This window comes from Protopterus annectens, chromosome 6.part0, assembly GCF_019279795.1.
Source record: "Protopterus annectens isolate FY-2018-M chromosome 6.part0, PAN1.0, whole genome shotgun sequence".
NCBI lineage: Eukaryota > Metazoa > Chordata > Ceratodontiformes > Protopteridae > Protopterus > Protopterus annectens.
In genome coordinates, this window is record NC_056737.1 from 1,863,527,118 (window position 1) to 1,863,548,831 (window position 21,714).

Sequence of the window (21,714 nt, forward strand, 5' to 3'; positions counted from 1 at the left end):
GGGATGGATGGAAAGTGTATGAAGTCATCCAGCTTGCTGCACATTGCTTCCAAGAAGTTTGCCAGTATACAACTAACAGCTGTCTGTGATATTCTCGCATCATCCCCATGTCTCTCTGGAATGTCCCACATGTAAGTGCACCCAGGCTGAGACACATTTTGGTTTCAATGGGGTTGAAATTTCCTCACAGGGTCTGTACAGATATGTTTGTTGCACACATACTGCAGACAGCCTCCAACAGCTGTCTGTCTAGCCTGTATTTGCTGGTCTGACAACTGGTTTAGTTGCAGCCTTGCTCTGACTCTAGCTGGCTGCCTTGTAGGGCACACGATTACAGCCTCTTTTATGGCTTGTATTATTGCAGTCTTTTGCAGTTCATTAACAGCAGGTTGCATTTTTTTCTATTTTTTTTATGTTTTGCTATGGATTTCACCATAATCTCTAATATTCGCTTGAATTACTTGGGGTCCTTAAAGCATACGCTGAGTATTTCAGAAATGGAGTTGACATGGCCGTTGTCATATTTAAATTGCAATGTGTTTTAGAATCAGACAGGTGTGTGTGGGATCCCTAATTATCCTGTATTGAATACTTATGTTCTCAGGCTGCCTTCAGAGTGTCTTCTGAAATCGCGTCTGCAGTAGGTGCACTGAAGTCTTCCTTCAGTGTGCTGCACTATCCAAAAATAGCTTCCGTGAACTTTATAGAATACAGCCCCTGATGTCATAGAAAAATCCTAGAGTGAGTGGTAGAGACCCATTGCACTGGTCACTCTGATCAGTCTATAAGCTTTTGCAACATCTTCAGAAATTTAAATAACAAATCAAAATTTGATTAATATCCCACATCCTGAATGGATTAACTAATTGAAAAATTGTCTTCCAGTTTCAACCTAACCAAAGGCTATTAGCAAATACCACAAGCCATAGAAGCTAAGACAAAAAAATACATTTTCACACCAGATAGACTTCCATTATAGTGTACTGATGTCTGGTCTCCATGGAGCACCTGTACCACAATAGAGGCTGGTGGACAAAATGTTTAGACCCTACATCAGAAATGCAGCAGCTTTTCTTGATAAAGTAGTCATATTTTCAGAAGACAGAGAAAGCCGTCATCTTCAATTATTTGTGTCAAGCCAGATTAACTAATAACTCAGCTGAGTTCAAGTTAGTCATTTCAGAAGCTTGTTATTTGAGCTATATCATAAGCTGAATGATAGTGAAGCCACCAATTAAGAAAACTGTGATTTTCCAAACTGGACAATTCCAACCACTAAGAAATTAGTTAAGCATTTTTAGGCCTAATCAGCTATTATCATAATTTTATTCCTAATTTTCTTACCATTGCTTGCCCCTGGACTGACTCCTTTAAAAGTTAAATGGGTTGTTGAAGATGAACAAGCCAATAAGTAACTGAACAATATGTTATGTTTCAAGCCAGTAATAATAGCTCCAGAGTTGTGCAAAAAGTTCTTAATTTACCAATACATCTGAAGTAGGTACTACTGCAGTCTTGTCAGTAAGATAAAAGACTATTTGCTGGAAACAGGATTTTTACTAATTAATTACCACACCACCGTTTAATGACTCTACCAGCAAAACGATTGTGACCCATAGTTGTCGAAATGAGTTCTGATTCTCCAGTCAAACAATTTCTGGATTCAGAATCCTCCAGGACACTTTAATGTAGATGGGCTGATCCATGCTTATATCTTGCCTGAGAATGCTTCTGTGCAAGGGGTATTATGTAGGATAGTGACTAGTGCCCGGCTGGACAGTGCATGGCTGTCCGCAGGGCTGCATCTGCTATGGATGCCTTTAACATAGAGTATTTTATTAGAGACAAATTTATTTATTTATTGACACTTTATTACCGAGAATGTCCAACTGGGTAGATGACACAAGGAAAATATGATACAGGAAGCCAGTAAACTAAGTCAATAGCAATAAAAAAAAAATAGTAAAATCCAAAAAGCACTCAGAAATGCCAGTAAAAACTTTTAATCTTACAAAGCTTTTGTGATTTCTCCCTTCATCAGTGTTAAAAAAAAAAAATAAAACATTCCCAAAAAGATCATTTGCTTAAATACCAATTTCAAATTTCATCACAAAACACAGCCTATAATCAGAACACAGAGTTAATTAAGTTTAGTAAAACATTTTAAAATATTCACTAAATAATTAGTAAAGTTCAACATTAGAAAACCACATCACCCGATATTCTCAGGCAATACTAGAGCCTTGTGGTACATTGGTTTTGACTGGGAGGTATGGAGAGAGGGGTGAAGTGACATTAGACTGACTAATACCTATTGAACAGGTAGCTTTTGAACAATAGAATGGTGAGCTGAGATAGACCTAAAGAAGAAATGAAGAGCAGGCAAGCAAACCCCAAAATAGGCAAGACTATGCAGCAGCCAGTAAAGAACAGGATGTATAATAGCCTATACCTATGAAGAGTTTTCCTAAAATCTGAAGTCTGAATTGTGTCACTAAAGGTAGAATAAGGAAAAAGCTGTTGGGAAACAAGTAATTGTGTCACTGAAGGTAGAATAAGGAAGAAGCTGATGGGAAACAAATGGAACTCACTCCTCTTTTTGCGATACAATCTGTTGAAAATAGTGGTGATTGTAAGTACTGTTTTGCTTTGCTAAAATGTATGAAGGAATATTGGAACTGTAAGAAGAATTCTGGAAAGACTATTGTGAATGAATTGGATTTTTCTTCTCTTCTTTCCATATTCAACAAAGTAATTTTCCTTTGTTGTAAATAACTAACATCTAAAACTTGAGAATGCAATTGCCATAGACTTGTTTTATTCTTCTCAACATCACAACATGCTACAAAATAAATACACATTAATAAACATACTTGCAAACAGATCTCTGGCTATTGTATTTCTATATGTTATCCCCCAAAATTTCAGTCCTGTCCTTTCTTTTGAAACCATATGAAGAGACAGTGGTTGTATTTTAAATTCTGACCTAAATGTGTCTGCAGTCCCTGAAGGTAATTTCGCAGTCACTGCATAACATTGCCCTTTAAGGAAGAATTGAATGCTTCCTCTCCTCCTGTCAGTGAAAGGTCATAAAAAGATTATGCTAAAAAATTCTCGAGCAGCTGTACTAAAATGTGAAAAAGGTATAAGTAAAACCTGACATTTATCAATGCATTCTTTTAACTTACAATATTATTTTTAAGTTACTGTCAAACTTCTGACCCTGTATCTGCAACATAGCCATATCTGCAGTCTGCTGGGAATGAAATGGAAACCATAAGTGCCATGCTTCACATTAGTTAAAATGTGTTTTCATAACGATTATGTGGAAATAAGTTTCACCTATCATTAATGTTTTGTATATAAGTTTCCTTCACTTATAATATTATATGCGGAAAGCTGAAATATATGTACATCCATATAATAAACATAACTACTATGGATAATTATGATATTATTTTAAAATATAGCCATGACTGACTAGCTGTTTTGTCTACAGTAGATTTTTAATGCAACTGTTTTCTGCACTACCTTACTAATATCAAAAGCATTATTCTGAACATTATTTCCAAAATGTGTTCTTTGTCCTCTATCTAAATATGCCTTGCCAAATTTATTAATAGTGGCATATCTAATTTCTGCGATATTCCCTCTGTTTGATGAAAACTATTTTGTGCAATACTTTTGATCTGGTGGGAAATTCACAAAAGCAACTTCACTGAAGTACAGAATAAAGCAAAACGTTATTAGCTTTGCTTTTTTGTGTGCAGCCCTGTTATTGCTTATTTAAGTAAAAGGACAGTGGGAGATTACTTTGCCACCTTCCTTCTGCTTCTAACATTCAAAGAATATGTGTTGAAAATGTCAGCATGGTCTTTCATTTTATAAAGCAAATCTATAGTGCAATTAGGAGTTATATATGCTGTGCATTTATACCTTTGTACCTGAGTTTTGGGTGTAGAAGATCATACAGATCTACCTGTCCGTGAAATAAATGTATAATACATAATAATAATAATAAAAAAAATCATAGGTTGAATAACTAAATTCTCATTGTTTTTTCTTTAATATTTAATGAAAAGTCTGATACCTGTATTTTTTTTTTGTTTTTTCTATATGCCCTGCAATATAAAATATGCCATACAGTTGCTTTTCTAACCAGAGCTGTAGTTGGAAACTTTTATTTTATACTCAGAATTTGTATTACTGCATGTACCCCTTCCACTTAATATTTGCAAAAAATGTGCAAATCTTTCTAAATTTTGCCTGTAGTCAATTAAGAAATGTCCACATGATTTTACAGCTAAAACGTCTGCTTTTTAGAAGAATATTGCAACACATAGATTATTGTATATAGATGTGTGTTGTATTCATTAGCTTAAATAGTTCTGAATGTTTGGGACTGATTGGTCTATAAGACTGTAAAGAGACTGTCATGATTATGTTTTCAGAAGAGTGCAAATGGTGTGCTTTGCTACAATCTTGTTTGCTAAAGTACTTCCTTCTTTGTATTTCCATTTCTTGCCTAACTTCTAAAACCCTGCACATCAATATAACAGTAATACAATTTAATAAAACATAACAACAATTTATTAAAAAAGGCAAACTAACAAAGAGTTAGGCAGCTCAGTGTTCCATTAAGGACCCATCTTTTTCCATCAGTTTTGCATGGTCCAGATGATTTCTTATTTCCCTGCTGTAATGAGACTTTGCTGCCACTCTGACATTTGTTTATTTTACATAGTCAACAATCAATGGCTAGAGAAGGCAGTCCTTCGTTTCACTTCCCAGGGTGATTCAGTCTGATTGACCAAGCTGTATGGTTTCTGCTGTATACTCTGTTTATGCATTATGGATCACTATGGAAGTATAGAAAATCTGTAGCCAAAATATTCTAAACCGGCTTATTTTGACAGGAAATATGTAAACCGGTACAAGATGCTAAACCAAGATAGTCTGACTATTTTTCCCAATATTGCAACATTTTTATAGGTTCATAGGTTTTTACTAGGCTAATTACCACAAAGGCATTTTAAAGCCTAGCCATGCATCTGAAATCTCTGACAAGTTCTGGTACCCTTGATAAGTGTAAGCAGGGGCCTGGGAGATGAAACATTTACAAGCAGGAGTCTAGGACAGGAACCATTTATAGGCTGCTAAAGTCCATTAGAGACATAGGTGCTAAACCATGGATGAATTTTTTCTGTTTCCTATCCAATTGTCCAAGTTACACTTGAATTGGGTTAGGGAGGAACTCTGCTTCATATGGATGGGGACCCTGTTCCAAAGAAAAAGTTGCCTCTGAAATACATACCTGTCTCTCCAACAGGTTCTATGTCAAAGGCAAGGTATAAATATTTAGAATGGGTAATTCTGGTAATGTTTGTTTTGTGGATATGCAGGATGTCCCCTCAACAGCCTGTAGGAGACAGAATACAGTGATAGGACCTTGAGGTGGTCTGCACTGGACATGTTACTTACAACCTGTATTCTTTTAGTGAGGAACCTCTCTGGAATTCCCATTGTTAGATGTGCCTGGTTATGTACACAACAAAGGGGTTATTGTACTCAATGATAGGTCTGAAGAATGCCAGATACAGTTGAAAAATTACTTTCTTGGACTTTCTTGGACCTGGATGCCATACCTTTGTTTATAAGCTGCATGACATAGAAGGATTTCCACACTGCTGTAGACACATGATGGTCAAAGGCTCGTCCAGTTGTTGGGTATGACTAGTTAGGTAAATAGCAAAGTGGGCATTGTACTCAATGATAGGGCTAATGAATGCCAAATACAGTGGAAGAATGACTTCCTTGGACCTAGATGCTATACCCTTGTTTATAAGTTGCACAACATACAATGATTTCCTCACTACTCTAGACACATGATAGTCAAAGGCTTGATTACTGTCTATGTATGTCCCCAAGTCCTCGACTACTGGGTCAGCTCTTAGGGTTGTGTTGTCAAATGATAGTTACCAGGGGTCAATGACTTCTCAAAGGATTCTATTATGCATTCTTAGGATTTCATTTTAGTCCATGGCTCTGACACCAGCTGTTTGTCTGTGTCCGCCCTTTCTGCTCAACATTTGTGTTAGTGGGGGATTCTAGAACTGCTCCTAATTTGCAATCATCTGAAAATTTAGTCAGCCAGAGGCCATTGACATTGGTCTTGACTTCAGAGAAGTAAAGGCCAAAAAGGAGCAATCCCAGGATTAATATCCTAAGGACTCTGCTTGTGACTGGTGTCTTTGTAGAGGAGGAGTCCTCAGTTCTAACTCTTTTGGTCCTGTCTGAGATTCAGCTATCTGCTAGGTGACATAAGGTTTTTTACCTAACTTCTTGTGTTTGTCAGGAATGCCTGAGTTGGGTATTGTGTCAAATGCCTTGGCCAGGACAATGTAGGCAGTGCGAAACATTTTGAGCTCATTCATTGCTTTGTTGATCTTCTCAAAGAAGTCCACCAGGCTGAGTATGCATGACCTGCCCTTAACAAAACCAGACTGGTTTGTATCCAGTATTGATCATTTCCATGATAATTTTAAATTGCATATAAGACTTGTGAAACTTATGGGTCTGTAGTTTTCAGAGTCTGTATATGGCCCACCTCTGTGCAGAGAAATGACTGTTGTTGTTCTCCATTTGTGAGGCATGAAGCCTGTTTGGAGGCTACAGTTAAATAGCAGTTCAAGAGGTCCTGATAGCTCATGTTTCATGCTATTTAGAAGGCATTCTGGGATACGGTCTGGGCCCATTTTTACATGGATTTTGATCTTAGAGAGGGCATTAGGGACCTGCACCCTATTGATAGTGGGGGGAGTTATATTTGATGGTTTTCCTGAGGGAAGTTTAAGGGGGAGAGAGGGGTAAAGTTGAAGCTGAATTTGTTGGCCATTAGGTTTGCTACATCTTCTGGCTCTGTATAGGTAGTGCCATTAAAAATAAGTTCTGTACACAACTGTGTATTGCCTTTGAGGTTGTGGACATAGCTAAATAATTCCTTGTGATTCTCCTTAGCCTGGGAGGCCACATTTACCTCATATTTGGCTTTGGTAGACCTCATTTGTTCTCTACATCTCAACTGTACAGATTTTCCCAAAAAGTCCAGATTTTTCCCTCATATTTTTGGCCTGTTACTCATAAAATTGTGGTTTTCTGACAAATTATTGCCAAATCATTGACTACTGAAGTTAGAAAATAATGACAGACATTTGAGATTCAGATTGATATTCTTCAGAAAATCCATGCTAATGTAAATGGGCTCTGAGTTGTTTGTTTAGTTTGATAAGAATGCTTTTATCCTCCTGGGTGCTGTACCTCCTAATTTTTGCTATGATTTCCTTCCTTCTGTTATACTGCCTGTTGATGTTGTGATTCCATGAGGGTGGCTTATTTTTTGGATTTGCTCTGTACTTCTTCCTGGAGGGTGCAACTGCCTCTGTGCTTGTAACATACTTGTGTATTGCTTTTGTGAACACTTCTGTTTAGGTAGCCATGTTATCAAGGTTTATGGGGGCTTGAAAGTTTGTCAGACATGACCTTACCAAAGAAGACATTATGCTAGAGGGTGTGCAGCACACTCCCTTATAGTGAGGACCAGATACAGTATGTTTACACCCCTGGTTGGTGTGCTGACAATCTGGCCCACAGAGTTTGTGTTTTAAATTTCAGAATTCTCTGTGGCTGTACATTTGGTGTGGCATATGATTCCCATTTAATAGTGGGGTAGTTAAAGTCACCCATAAATATGGTATTAGGCTGGATGGTTAGTGTTTCTATTAAGTTTAAATACATGTTATGGGTTTCCTGGGTTATAGAGGGGGACCTATAGTCAGCAAGGAAAGTGGTGTGGGATTTTGCCCATGGTGACTTGAATGTGGTGAAGCTCAAGTGCATTGTCCTGTCTGACCAGCCTTGAGGTATATTTATTTTTTTATGTAAATTAAGACAGCTCCAACTTTAGTCCCTGTCTGTGTAGTAGCTGGTCTAAACGTGTGGAAAGCATTACACCTTTCCACTGCTGGTGTGCTCTCCATGGCTCTAAACCAGTGACTGCACAAGTGCTAACATTCTCTGGAGTGAGTCCAGCTTGTAGGGTGTGGAGTTCTTTCTTTAAACTCCCTGCACTGAGCAGTAAAACCTTTAGACATTCTTAGTTTTGATTTGCTATGTAGCAAGTACTTTCAGTTTGGCCAATGTTTTATTTAGTATTTGAAAGCCTAGAGGTGAGAGGTGCAGACCACCCCTGGCAAAGCAGTGTAGTCTGTTTACAATCTCCTTTAATTTGTATAGACCTGCTTAGAATGACTCCAGAAACTAATTCAATTATTAAAGCCATTCATCTTCTATTCCTATTGTAGCATCATCCTTGGAGAAGGTAGAATGCTGCTCAATGCTAGGTTCATACCAGACTGAGACACATATTCCAAAAGCTCCATGATGTTTGTCTTCATATAGCCTAGGGAGGTAAGTCTCAGGTCATTTACACCCACATGGACTATAACTGAGTCATTAATGGTACTTGTGGTCTAATGACCTGAGTGTGTGCATAATGTGGTGGATCCTGGCCTCTGAAAAGCAACTGATTGTAACTTTCTCCTTAGTCAACCAGCTTGGAGGAGCATCAATGTGTCTCACAATGGAGTCTCCAATGATCAGAATGTTGGAATGTGTGGTAGCTTGCCTTACAGGCTTAGATGTAGAGGCTCCATGAGATGTGGCTGTAGGTATTGATATGTGTTTTGAAAGAGTGCATTCTAAGCTGGTGAGGGTCATTGTTGAGTGTACTTCATCTAGGAGGTCTTTGGGGTTTAGGAAGGTTACATTTAAATGCCTCAACATACGGGGGTCTATGAGTCTGCTTTAAACTGTGTGTGATTGGTGCAATGAATGCACTACTGACAACCTGATTGACATTAGGAGTGCTTTTATGTGAGAGCTTTGCCACCAGTGACATTATTTAAATGCATCTCTCACATACCACATCAGTTTGTTTGAGAATTAACTGGTTGTCAGTAAACATGAGGCAATTTCTACATTGATTCAGGATGCCCATATCCAAAATGCTGGTAATGGAGATAGTGGTAAAGATCATATCCTTGGCAACAGATCATTGTTTTTATTGATTAGACAGTTAGAGTGAGAATATAAAGTAATGGTAGGAGTATCTGTTTTGCAACTCTGGGGGCAGTGCTTGTCATTGCAGACTAGTTGCCTTGCATGCAACTAGGTATTGGTGAAATTTCAAGCATGCTTTTATATGAAAAATGTCAGATCAAGGTGTCTGTGTCTATACAGGGCACTGCCAAACACTTGAGAGGAAACTAATTTGTAGATCCTGATAATTTATGGATGACGTATTCAGGAAGCTATTCTGAAGTTAGGTTGACAGCAGCAAAACAAGCAGTACTTAATGAAAAGAAAGAATTAACTTTGTCAAGAATGATGAAAAGAGGAGATTCACCTCAATGGCTGCTGACTGCTTACTATCAGTGCTGGTCTCACCAGAGCTTCATGCTGCTGGGATACAATGCTCCTTTGCTTATTCCCACCAAAAGCAAAACAGTAGGCTTGCTGTAACCTTTTTCTAGTAGATGCCTTGAATATCAACCAGACTAATCAGGAAGACCAAACACAGACACTCACTGCCCAATCAGAAGCAGCCAGGAATTAACACACTCTGCTCCTCCTCTTACCAGGAGTAAAATATAAGCATAAATTCCAAGATGGCATGTATGACACTGTTATTTGGCTTTCCAGTAATCAGCAGTCTCCAGGAAATAATGTACCTATGTTCCTGCTCTCACCAGGACCAAATAAGAAGCACTAATTCCAAGATAACAACTGAGATACAGAGTGTGGCTCTGCAATAATTGGTGGTCTTCGAGTCGATGTTGCAGATTTTAAAGGTAAGATGGAAAAATTGGTTAATATCTTAAGAGTCGCAGTTTGCACTAAGTAGTTAGATATGAAAAATGGAGTAACTTAAGCTTTAGTTATCTAAGTGGAGTGCCACTGATTTTAAACGAGCAAGATAGAGTTGAATTGGGGTGGGCACTTTGTAATCTGACAGTATGGAATAATGTGAGATAGTAAAAAAATTTAAATAGTTGAAGGGGATTGATTTCATAAAAGGATGATTTTGTGCTTGCTCACAATAGTCACTGAATGAGGAAAGGGAAGGAAATATGTGGTCAATTTAACAAAAGGGACAGGCAAATAGAAAGAGTGTTTAGAAACAACAGTACCAGGGAGCGAGGGTGGTTGAAAACTTAATTTCTATGTGACTCATGAGACACAGCTGTGGTCTCTTTACTAGTTTAAATATGCAATTAAAGCAGAATACAAGCACAGTGTAAAGAAACAAATCACAATATACAAAACAGAAGAAGGCAATGAAGCAATACAAAATAGGAAAAAGCAATCTAACCTTTGCCTCACAGCAAGCTGCTGCAGATCTAAGTGATCTTTTCCATTAAAGCCTTAAAAATTATATTTTCCCCTTAAATAGAAAGTTTAGTTCCTAGCTCCACCATCACTTCATAGGGGATTAACCTTAATTGATCTGCACTAATTTCTGTATGACTCTCAAGAGACACAGCTGTGGTCTCTTTCCTACTTTAAATACACATTTAAAAGCAGAGTACAACTTAAATGAAGTATAAAAAAAAATCAATCACAATATACAAAATAAATGGAAGAAATGAAGCAATACAAAATGCAATAAAGCAAAAACAAGCTAACCTTTCCTTCCCAGGAAGCTGTGCCAGAGTCTGAGCGAGCTTTTCCAGTAAAGCCTTTAAAGTTATTTGACACTAACTTCTATGGAAGGAATATCGGACATTGTATACTGAATAGAGGTAATATGACTAGGTTGCTGCTTGAATCTAGAATCAGCAACAACATAAAGCACTTTGTAGAATTAGTCAGACTAAATACTTTGATACGTTGTCATAAAAAGATAAAGCCCTAAATAAGCTTCAATTGACACAGGTTAGAATAATGGGTCAAGCACTGGAGAAGCTGGCTGGAGGCATACAGAAATGATGAGATAAAGCCTGCTTGTCAGTGTCTGGGGTAGGGTTATCGGGTCCATACCAATAAGTGCAGCCTTTGTAGTAAAATTTATAGTGGAGACCAGAAGTGCTCCAGTTTTAAGCAACAAGGCTTTGTGGTGGGAGAGTGCCAAAAATGGACGTCCACTGCATGCCATCCCTTCAGATATTGTTGATGTGCACAGTGGGGAGCTTTCAGGGTCTGAGAGAAAAATAATCAATTCTGAGCAAGATTTCACCAGCTCTACCACACGCCAACCTTCACATAAAAACGTGTACTACTGAGAGGTACACAATGGCAGTAGCGATTAAAGATACCATCAGATGGGCAGCATGGTGGCTTCATTATTCAGAACAGTGTTTGTGTGTGTGTGTGTGTGTGTGTGTGTGTGTGTGTGTGTGTGTGTGTGTGTGTGTGTGTGTGTGTGTGTGTGTGTGTGTGTCTGCATAATGTACATAAATTAAATCAATGGCTGGTTTTACCAATGTGAAAATGAATAGCTGTGGCCAAAATAAAAGAAAATTAGAGGGTATTTTAATGAACTCAGCTGTTGAACACAAATAAAAGTACAAAGCTTCTGGTTCTAATTTTCCTTAGCCAAATGCCTTCCAGGTCTCCTTCTATGACAGTCCTTGAAAACTGTCTCTTCTCTTGAGGTGCTCCTCACACACCCACTCCTCTTCTCCTTGTTGGTAATGGTCTCAACATTTCTACACTCCGCTGGTTCTTCTCTGATTTCTTGCTTTGGCTATGCAGCTCATTCATTTATGTACCTTTACTGCCACCTGTGTTTATTTTATAGCAATACTCAGGTTCTCCTTTATAAGGATATCTTTTATACATGAATAGTCAATACAAACAACATTTAAACAAACCATATGGAAACATAAATTCAGACACCATATTAGTCAAAACCATACCTCTGTGTTACATCCCACCTATACCCCAGCTTGTAATCATCAATTTCCGGCCATTTGGATAGTTTGGTTTTCCCTGACAGATCACCCACACTGGGCTAGTTGGATTTATGATGTACTTTAAACTTGAAGGGCTGTAATGACAGAAATCTTCTGCACAGCTTCAGGTTTCCCCTTCTTTTTCCTTTTCCTGGTACAGTCACTGTAGGGGAGCCTTATCAGTGATGGGGATCATCTCCTTACATATTGGGTAGTACTTTAAAGACCCAAGTACTCACTTAATAGTAAAGCACTTACAATCAGTGGCAGAATATGTGGCCTCTGCTCTGGTCAACCTTCTTAAGTAACAAACATGATGCTCCTTTCCATCTAACCTGTGGGACGGGTCTATATCAGAAGACCAAAGATGCATTCTTTCGAATGCGTCTTGTTCAAACTTAAAAGGCTGAAAATGCAAAATATCGAAGCGGCTGTTAAGTGAATTCTTTCCCCCCACTTAATGTAATGTTTGAAATTGTTTTATTTATTTATTTATTTATTGTTTTATTTATTTATTTTTTTTTGTTGCAACAGTGATTTTGTTTTCCTTGGAATAAAAATCACTGTTCTGACACTTCGACATTGTAAGCTTTCACTTACATAGGGTCGATTAATCACTATTCACTTTTTTAAGTGTTCAGCGACCTAATATAGACCCTATGGGACAATACTGTGCCAAAAATCATGTTATATGCTTCTGCGCATATCATGAAATTTTAGTAAAATAAGTGGATGTCAGAATAAGTTCAGAACATAAGTTTTCTTTTTTTCATTTGCTAGAAAGCAGTCTCTCCCTCCACTATCCATTTTTATTTCAAGAAAATCTTACCCGTGCCCAAGTTGGTCAGGGGGCATTCAATTCTACAAAATGTGACTGAAATGTTCTGCCATGCTTTTCTAGACTCCAAATGCCCTTAGCCTACTTCTTGGTCTGAGATACTTGTCAGCTCTTTACTGTTTTTATCTTCTTTTAGGGTCTGATAATGCCTTTCCATATCACATAACCTAGGTACCTTACATATGTTGATGCCAATTTTTCTTTTAAGGGCATTCACATTAAGTCTTGCTTTACAGGGTTTAAGACAACCTGTACTTTGGGTAGGTGTGAATACTAGTCTTCAGAATGTATGATTATAATGCCTAAATATGCAGTGGCATGGGGGCATGAGTTTGAAGAAACTTCCACATTAACAATTGAAAGGTAGCTGGAGCACCATGAAGGCCAAATGTCAGTGGCTTCTACTGAAAATGGATACCAGGGTGGAAGAAGCATTTTTCTCCTTAGCTTTTTCAGTCTGGATAATCTGCCAGTAACGTCTCATTTAATCCAAGTTAATTATGAAAATCTCTTCTCACTTGCAGTTCAAATAATTTGTCTATCATAGGCATCAGATGACTATGAAATGTAGAAATGCAATTTGTTTTATTACTGTGACTGCTGAACCTAATGTTTGGAACCAAAACTATAGGTATATTTTATTTGCTGGTAGACTCTTCAATGACTTATAGTTAGAACATATTTTTAATCTCCCCTTAAACTACTTACATTTGTAATTCAGGGCTCCTTTAGGCTTCTATTTAACCTTCTCCAATGAGTTATTTTTCGTAAGCTATTTAATGAGCTTATTCTTCATCTGTAGTGTTTTATAATGCTTTATAAATACATCATACTCACTGTGAATTCTATCAAGTTTATACTAGCACAGATGCGCAGTAGTGTATGGTATTATTTCTTTGCTATGGGCCTAGGTTATGGCTGAATGTTGTAGTCTTGACTGTCCAGGTAAACAAATAAACAATACCCAACTACAAACATATGTACACACATACATGCATACAAACATATATGCATATGTATAATAAAATAGGTTAGTCTTGATGAGCAGTTTGGAGAATGTTTCTTTTTCAGTAAGAGGAAATCTTGTAGTAAAACATATTACAGCTATGAGTACCTCTCTCGAGAGCTTCAACATGTTCAAATGATATGTTTTTTCAGGACTTGTCTATATTTAGTTTTTCTATTACTTCAAAGGGTAGCTGTCACTTTGTTAAAAACTCATTCTCTAAGGCTAGAACTGATACTAATACTTCATCCCCAGTCCAGATGTCTGTTTCCCTTGCATTCCAGTTAGATATATCCTTTTAGGCAACCTGTGCCCTTTACATATTCTGTAAAGCTATGGACATCACTATGTTTAAGCTGTCATTTGTAGTACAGTAATGGTATAATAACATTTTAAATGTGGTCTTTTCCTTTTCCTGTCTCCTTTAGTAATATCTTACAACACTCTTTTGGATTTTCCTAACCCTGCCCCTGTCCTTTACCCCAGTCCTATATATTACCTTATCAATAGCCTTTTCAATAACAATATTACTACACAAGACACTTGGGCACACATTACACACACAGTTAATCTACATACAACACTGAAAATATCCTATTGCCTAGAATTACTTTAACCCTATCCGACAAAAACTGACACACTCATTGTCACTCAAACGCAAAAAAAAAAATTGTATATATGACAAAGTGGTACAGTAGATAGTATTGTTGCCTCATAAGAAGAGGTTCCCCTAGTTTGATACTCAGCTGGGGTGCCTTCTGTGTGGAGTCTGCATTTCCTCCTTGTATTTGCATGGGTTTCCTCTCACATTCCAAAGACATGCAGTGGGTGGATTGGGCACTCTAAACTGGCAGTGTGCATGCAAGTGTGTGGTGTGGAGGGATTACTGTGGCAAGGCTATCCACCTAGCAGTGAAAACCATGTTTCTAGATGACTGTCATTGTTGAAGTGACACCCCAACCCCAGGTGCAAAAAAAGGGGTTGAGAATGCATGGTTAGTTGACGGTTTTGGCATTAACAGCCACACATTCACTTACCATAACTGAAAACACATGCCCAAAGCACACCCAACTGTCAAAATTCCAGTGTTCGATAAACTCAGCGCTCAATAACAAGTGCCATTGATTTAAAAAAAAAAGCATCAGTACATTTTGTCAGCAAAGGCAGCAGTTGACAAAGTAAACTGCTGTGATATATATATATATATATATATATATATATATATATATATATATATATATATATATAAATATATATAAAATACATTATATATATATATATGTAAAATGCATTTTATGTCTATATGCATTTCTCAATCTCTCTCTCTCTCTCTAGCCACAAATATATATATATATATATATATATATATATATATATATATATATATGTGTGTGTGTGTGTGTGTGTGTGTGTGAATGTGTGTGTGTTCATAACATGAAAGAGAATTGTCAGAAAAGAAGACAGACAAGTGGTTTATAAAAAAAATGTTGATAATGAAATTGTAAGTTGAAACGAATAACAAAAATATGAGAGTGAGAGTGAAGAAAGAAAGAGAGTTGTTTAGATTAAGAAATAAGTTTAAGCACAACATACTTTAATGTTTGATAGGCTATCAGAAGAGTATACTAAAATATCAGAAAGCAAGCACAATTTATTCTCCTGATTTGGCCAGTTAAAAATGATTATGCTCTGAAGCTATTAGAAAAATGATGCTGTTGTATAACGGAAGATTCATACATAAGAACATAAGTATAATAAGTTTGTTATAGGAAGTTTCTTACAAGTGAATTTAATTGTTATTGTGAAGAAAATGAAAACACTGTCATCTGCATTAGCATGTCTGGCAGGAGATTTATGTATATTCTCAGATTAACTTGTGTTGTATGTCAGCATGCCTAACTGTGAAGATGTAAATACATTTTTAAAATGTTGAGTATTTCCCTGTTTAAACAGAATGTTTAAAGCATATGTCAGTGTGCATGTTTGACAGGGACATTCTAAAGTATTGTAGAGAATCAGTTGAACAGTAGGTGGTGTCATTAGAATGTTCCTGGTAGCTAGGTGATTATTTGAGTAGCTGATAGACAGGAAAAATAACTTTTTCAAACAGCTTTTGTTTTTAAAATAAGACAGTTGAGTCTCTAAAGCTGTACAGTTAGTCAAGTACTGAGCAGTTTGTGAACAGCAGCAGTTTGTGAAGAGTTGCAGTCAGTTACAGTGCTGTGCAGTCAGTGGATACCCAGGAAAAAGATAACTCACCAAAAACTGTAAGCCTGCCTTTGTCTTGCTGTTATGTGTTAGATTAGATCAGGGACAGTATTCTCTAGTTAGATTAGGAAAGTTTAGTTATTTAGACAGAGGTTATCTAGAACTATGGACTTATATACTACTGTTTAATTTTACATTTCTGGTGATTGATTTCTGGTGTTTATTGAAAGTTATTGATCATTTTACTTATTATTAAATTATTTTAATTACCTTACATTGTGGCTGGAAATCAGTGTGTTCTTTAGAGATTAGAGAGTGCTTATACCTGTTTGATACTCCCTAGGTCCCTTTGAAGGATTGGCTGCTCTGGTCATAGCTATCATTTATTTTGCTATTTAATTTCTGAATTGGACACCCCTTTAAAGGGCATGAAGACACTCTGATTGGTGGAAGCATTACTGTATTATTTTGGGGAAGGAACATAGCTGGAAGCCTGTGTCAAGCTTTCCCAGAAGTGTTTGGATATTTGAAATTTAAATTGACTTTGAGTGTGAGTGCATCAGAGCTCTTAAACTGGGACACTTTGCTCTGATGTGTATAATACGAAAATACATTTGGGGTGGACAGAGGTATACAGTCCAGTCCCAGATTATTGAGCATTGGAGTCAGTAGTGAAGATTGAAGCACCTTAGTTACTATCCCAGGATAGTAAGGGACATTGCATTAATTGTTGGCAGTCTGGTGAGATATAGCTGGACGTCACATTTATTGGTGATAGTAGTGTGGGATTTTTAACTGGATTCCAGTAGCCTGTGGGTAATTGTCATTAAGGTATCACAAACCACGAGGTAGAAAAACGAAAACTGTTTAATACATAAATAACTAAGCACTTTCACCTTAGTGTTTCAACAGGCTTCTTCAGAGCCATTTACATTGTGTTAAAATCAAACTTAAATATCCCAAACTGAGAATAAGGCAACCAATCAAATTTAACTTGTTCAGTGAATTCACGAAAGTGGTTAGTTGTTTATGTATTAAACAGTTTTTGTTTTTCTACCTCGCGGTTTGTGATATTTTTTATTTTTTATTGGTTCAGTGTTTTGTTTGCCTGTTGGCAGTTCTGTGTCTTTTTAAGTTGTCATTAAGGTGTTCAGTCTTGACAGCCACAAGGTAAACATTCAGAATTTCAATCCAACACAGTTTTATTTGTTTTTATTTATTTTATTTGTTAGATAGTCAGGGATAGCAGGCAAGGATGTCATAAGAAGAGTTTAGCAAGCTGACAAAGATCCAGTTGGCTAAGGAATGTGAAGCTAGAATTTCTGCCTTGGTTGCAGCCACAGCTGAGACCAGCCATTCATAGGATATCCAGTTTGGTGATTGTGATGTGCAGTCTGCAAAGATGGGATAGTTCACATTTTCTTTACAGGACCTGAGAATCTGTCTGGAGTTAGAGAAACTGCACCTGCAGGTCAAACTTCTAGATACTGAGAAGAAACTGTGTCTGGAAGCCCAATGACAGGAGGCCGAGGAGCAAATGTGACATCTAGATGCTGAGGAGAAACAGTGGCAACATGAACTGGAGGTAAGACATTTAGAAGATGAGGAAAATGAAACACAGTGCCATCATGAATTGGAGGTTCTTGCCCTTCTAGAGGGTCATGGAGGTAATAGAGGAAGGCTATAACCAGACCCCAGAATCTGTAAAGGTCAGTAAACTTTTTCCTTAGTACAGGGATGAGGATGACTTTGATAGTTTTATTCATACATTTGAGAGAGTGTGTAGACAATATGATGTTGATCGTGATCTCTTGGTCTGGCTCCTGACTCCCTTACTTCATGGTAAAGCTGTTCAGGCCATGTCAAAATTGTCTGATGTAGATTGTTTGAATTATGTTAAAGTTATGAACCATCTTCTATTTTGTTTTAAACTAACACCTGAAGCTTATAGAAAAAAAGTTTCATGAACATAGACACAAGGCAGATGAAACTACATGATTATATTGTTGACTTAAATACTTACTTTCACAGATGGGTGAGTGGGTGTCAGGTCATCAATTTTGAGGGACTGGCAGACCTTTTAATGCGGGAACAAGCCCTCAGTACTTTGCCTGATGACATGAGAGTATGGTTAGATGAGCATGAGTGCAACTCTACAGAGGAGTTGTGGAGAAAAGGGATCTCTATTTGGCAAGCAGAGCACCACTGCATAGGACAAGGGATACCCAGTGCTGTACATGGAAATAAGGGAACCCATGGGGGCAGTCTAAGCCATTCTAACACAGTACATGAGAAATGGGGGAAACTACTAATGCAAGTGCACAGTTAGGGATTAGTTGCTTCAAGTGTAACTAGAGGGGACACACAGCAGTCAAATGTCCATTGAGAACAGATGAGAAACAGAAGGTGAGAGAGCCAGCAAGTGGTGATGACAAACTGAAAGTGGTAAGTTGTTTAGAAACAACTGGGGTGCCTAATTATCACCAAAATTTATATACTATCTTAGTAGATGGTAAACAGGTAATTGCTTAGAGGGACACAGCTTCTGATATAACCATTGTGAGGCCTGCAGTACTTGCTTGGGTAGTCCACTCTCAGTCAGAGAGGTGAGAGGGACCGCGTTCCATATACTTTTGGAGAGGGTTCATCTTGACTGGGAGGGTGGAAGAGGAGCCAAGCACATAGGTGTGCTTGAGGATATTCCTGCAGATGCTCTGATAGGGAAATGCCTTTGATGATGCAGTACCTTGTGTACATGCAGTGACATGCAGTCATACTTGGAGCAAACCATGTAGGTCTGGTAATCTGGGGGAGACCCATAAAGATCTCATACCTGAAGCTGGGGCTGGCATGGTGGCTGTTTCAGAGAAGGTACTGTCTGGTAGCAGTAAGTCTGAATGTCAGCCACAGCACTAGTGGGTACTAATGTTCACTTGGACATAATGACTATGAAGATGGAGGTGAGTGATGGTACCCAGGCTGACAGCATGATGCAGCTGTCAGAAGTGACTAGGCTTCCTGTGGAAGGAGAGCTTGTGTTTGAGAATATTCCTGCAGATGTCCTGATATGGAATAACAGTGATTATGCAGTGCCTTATGTGCATGCAGTGACACATAGGCTGGGAGACACACATGTAGGTTCAGTAGTCTAGGAGAGAAACAGACTGGTCTAACACCTGAAGCTGGAACTAGTATGGTAGCTGTTTCAGAGAAGGAACTATCCTGTAGCAGTAAGTCTGAAAATGAGCCACAGCTGCTGGGAGGTACTAATGTTCCCTTGGACACAGTGACTGCAGACATGAGGGTGAGTGATAGTACTCACAGTAACAGTGAGGTACAGCTATCAGAAGATACTAGACTTCCTGTGGAAGGGTAACTTGGGAGAATTGCAAACGTACAGTTGAGACAGGCTGAGCTTACAAACCAAAAAGCCTCATGGAGTAAAAAGGATTAGGATCTGGTATCTGATCATAACCATTATTTATGTGTTATTGAAATGAGGCAAGAAGTTCACCTCGCCAACTTTGCTATTTCTTGAATCTATGCTCAAACAAAAAAACAACCTGTTTTTGATCAGAAACTAGGCCATAGTCAACTATGATGCTATAATCAGATAATAACTATATATGTTCAGCAATATGGTACCTACGGTCTGTGATTGTATCATGGCTATCTACAGGAGAGTACCATATATGAGTCAGTATTACAATTCCTGCAATAAACCCAAAGCATATGGACTTATGGAAAAGAAATGTGATGGTCCCAGCAAATTCAGATGTAAAAAAAGAGATGAGCTTAAACAGTAATATGCTATCAGTGTATGTGTTTTTAAATACTTTATGTCATACAGCAGCTCCAAACTTGTGTAAGGGGCTTGGGTTAAACACAGAGCCACAAAAACACACTACTATCAAAGAACAGGTCAATAATGCTTTAGCTGTAGACCAAAAGCTGTAGAACTCAATAGATGACTAAAAATAGCCTCCCAAAAGTACTTAGATATTTCTCAAAATTGCTACAGAAATTCTTGCTTTCTTTATCTGTTTATTTATTTGTTTATGGGATAGTAGAACAATGACCAAAACTTGCCAAGCAGACACAGTTTGGGTGAAAAAAAGAAGCGTTTTACAGTTATTAAAACAAGAATGATAATACCAATACAGGGAACACAAGAAAGGTTAAATTTGATTAACGTTGTAATGTCAAGATATTTACATTGCCACTTCATATGAACAAGTACATACGAGACAGCTAGACATATTCCAAGTTAATAAAACACTGTAGAATAGATGTTGAAAAGATTGTTTTATCTGCTGGTTGTGCAGACTGCCATGAACCCATGTATCCAGGCAGTACACCAAGTGAAGATGGCTGTGATGCTCACCACTCCCAGTTTCTGTGTGATGTACCAGGAGAATGCTGGTACAAAGAACGATTCGACTATGCACTGCCCATCATAGTTGTTAGATAAAAGTGCACATCTCATTCTGCTCTTCATTCATACTGGTACAGGATGTAACCTTATTTATTTATTTCTGTTTGTTTTCTAGGGTAGAGCACCGATCTCCATGCACATTTTTTTCAGACTCAGCTCAAGAGCAACGTCTGGTTAAGTGACTTGTTTAAAGTCGCAAAGTTAGACAATGGAAGATGAGGGAAACCTTATTGATTCATAGATATCGGGCACAAAATGAAGCACACATTTCCTCTGAATATGAAGGCATCATCTGTACTGCTGTCTGGGGACTTCCAAATATATAACCCTTGCCACTCTTTTTTTTTTTTTTTTTTTGGGGGGGTGAAAAAGGTGACAGCCCTGAATTAGCATAAGAAACCATAAGTACTGCTTGCAGCCTCAGCAACTGTGAGGACTGCCAGACTAACTACTAATTAATTCTGAAATTAATAAAACTTCAATACAGCATACACCAAGACCAGCAATGTCTGCATAAGACACAAATGATCAGGATGGGAGAGCAATTAGACATGAGGATCATTCACCAGACAGCTAAATGACAGAATATTGACTGACTACTGAAAAGAGAAAGAGGACAGAGAAGGGAAGGAAGGATGAAGAGGGACAAGAGAGACAAAAAGAATGAATGAAGAAGAGGAGAAGAGCATTTTCTTATTTTTGAAGTCGGTTGTTTGTTACTTGACGCCGTATAGTAACAAAGAATTTTTGTATAGAGTCATTCCAGTTATCTAATATTGAATATATCCTTGACAGGTATATGTTTATGATGAAAATCAGAAAAAAAATCAGTAAATATAAGAGAAGAGAAGCAAGTCAAAATCTGAGGTCAGAAATCATAGTAATATACCCAAATTATTGCAGTTTGAAGTTTTGACCAGAACCTTGGAAATGTATCCTAATGGCCTGCTGTAGAGGAATATAACTAGGTGACTGATCATGAATAGTTTATTATATATTCTTGAAATACAGATATCAGGAAATGTACCTTGCAACTGAAGCATCCATTTCAAGAACATACAAAGAACTGCTTATGATCAGATGGTAAGTCTTGTGGCAAAACCTTGTGGAAGATGATAGGAGGGTAGCAAGGAACCTTAAGTGAACATGAATTCCACTATCATGCATTCTGAGTCTTAGTATAATATTAAACCAGACTATAAGTAGTATTTATGCA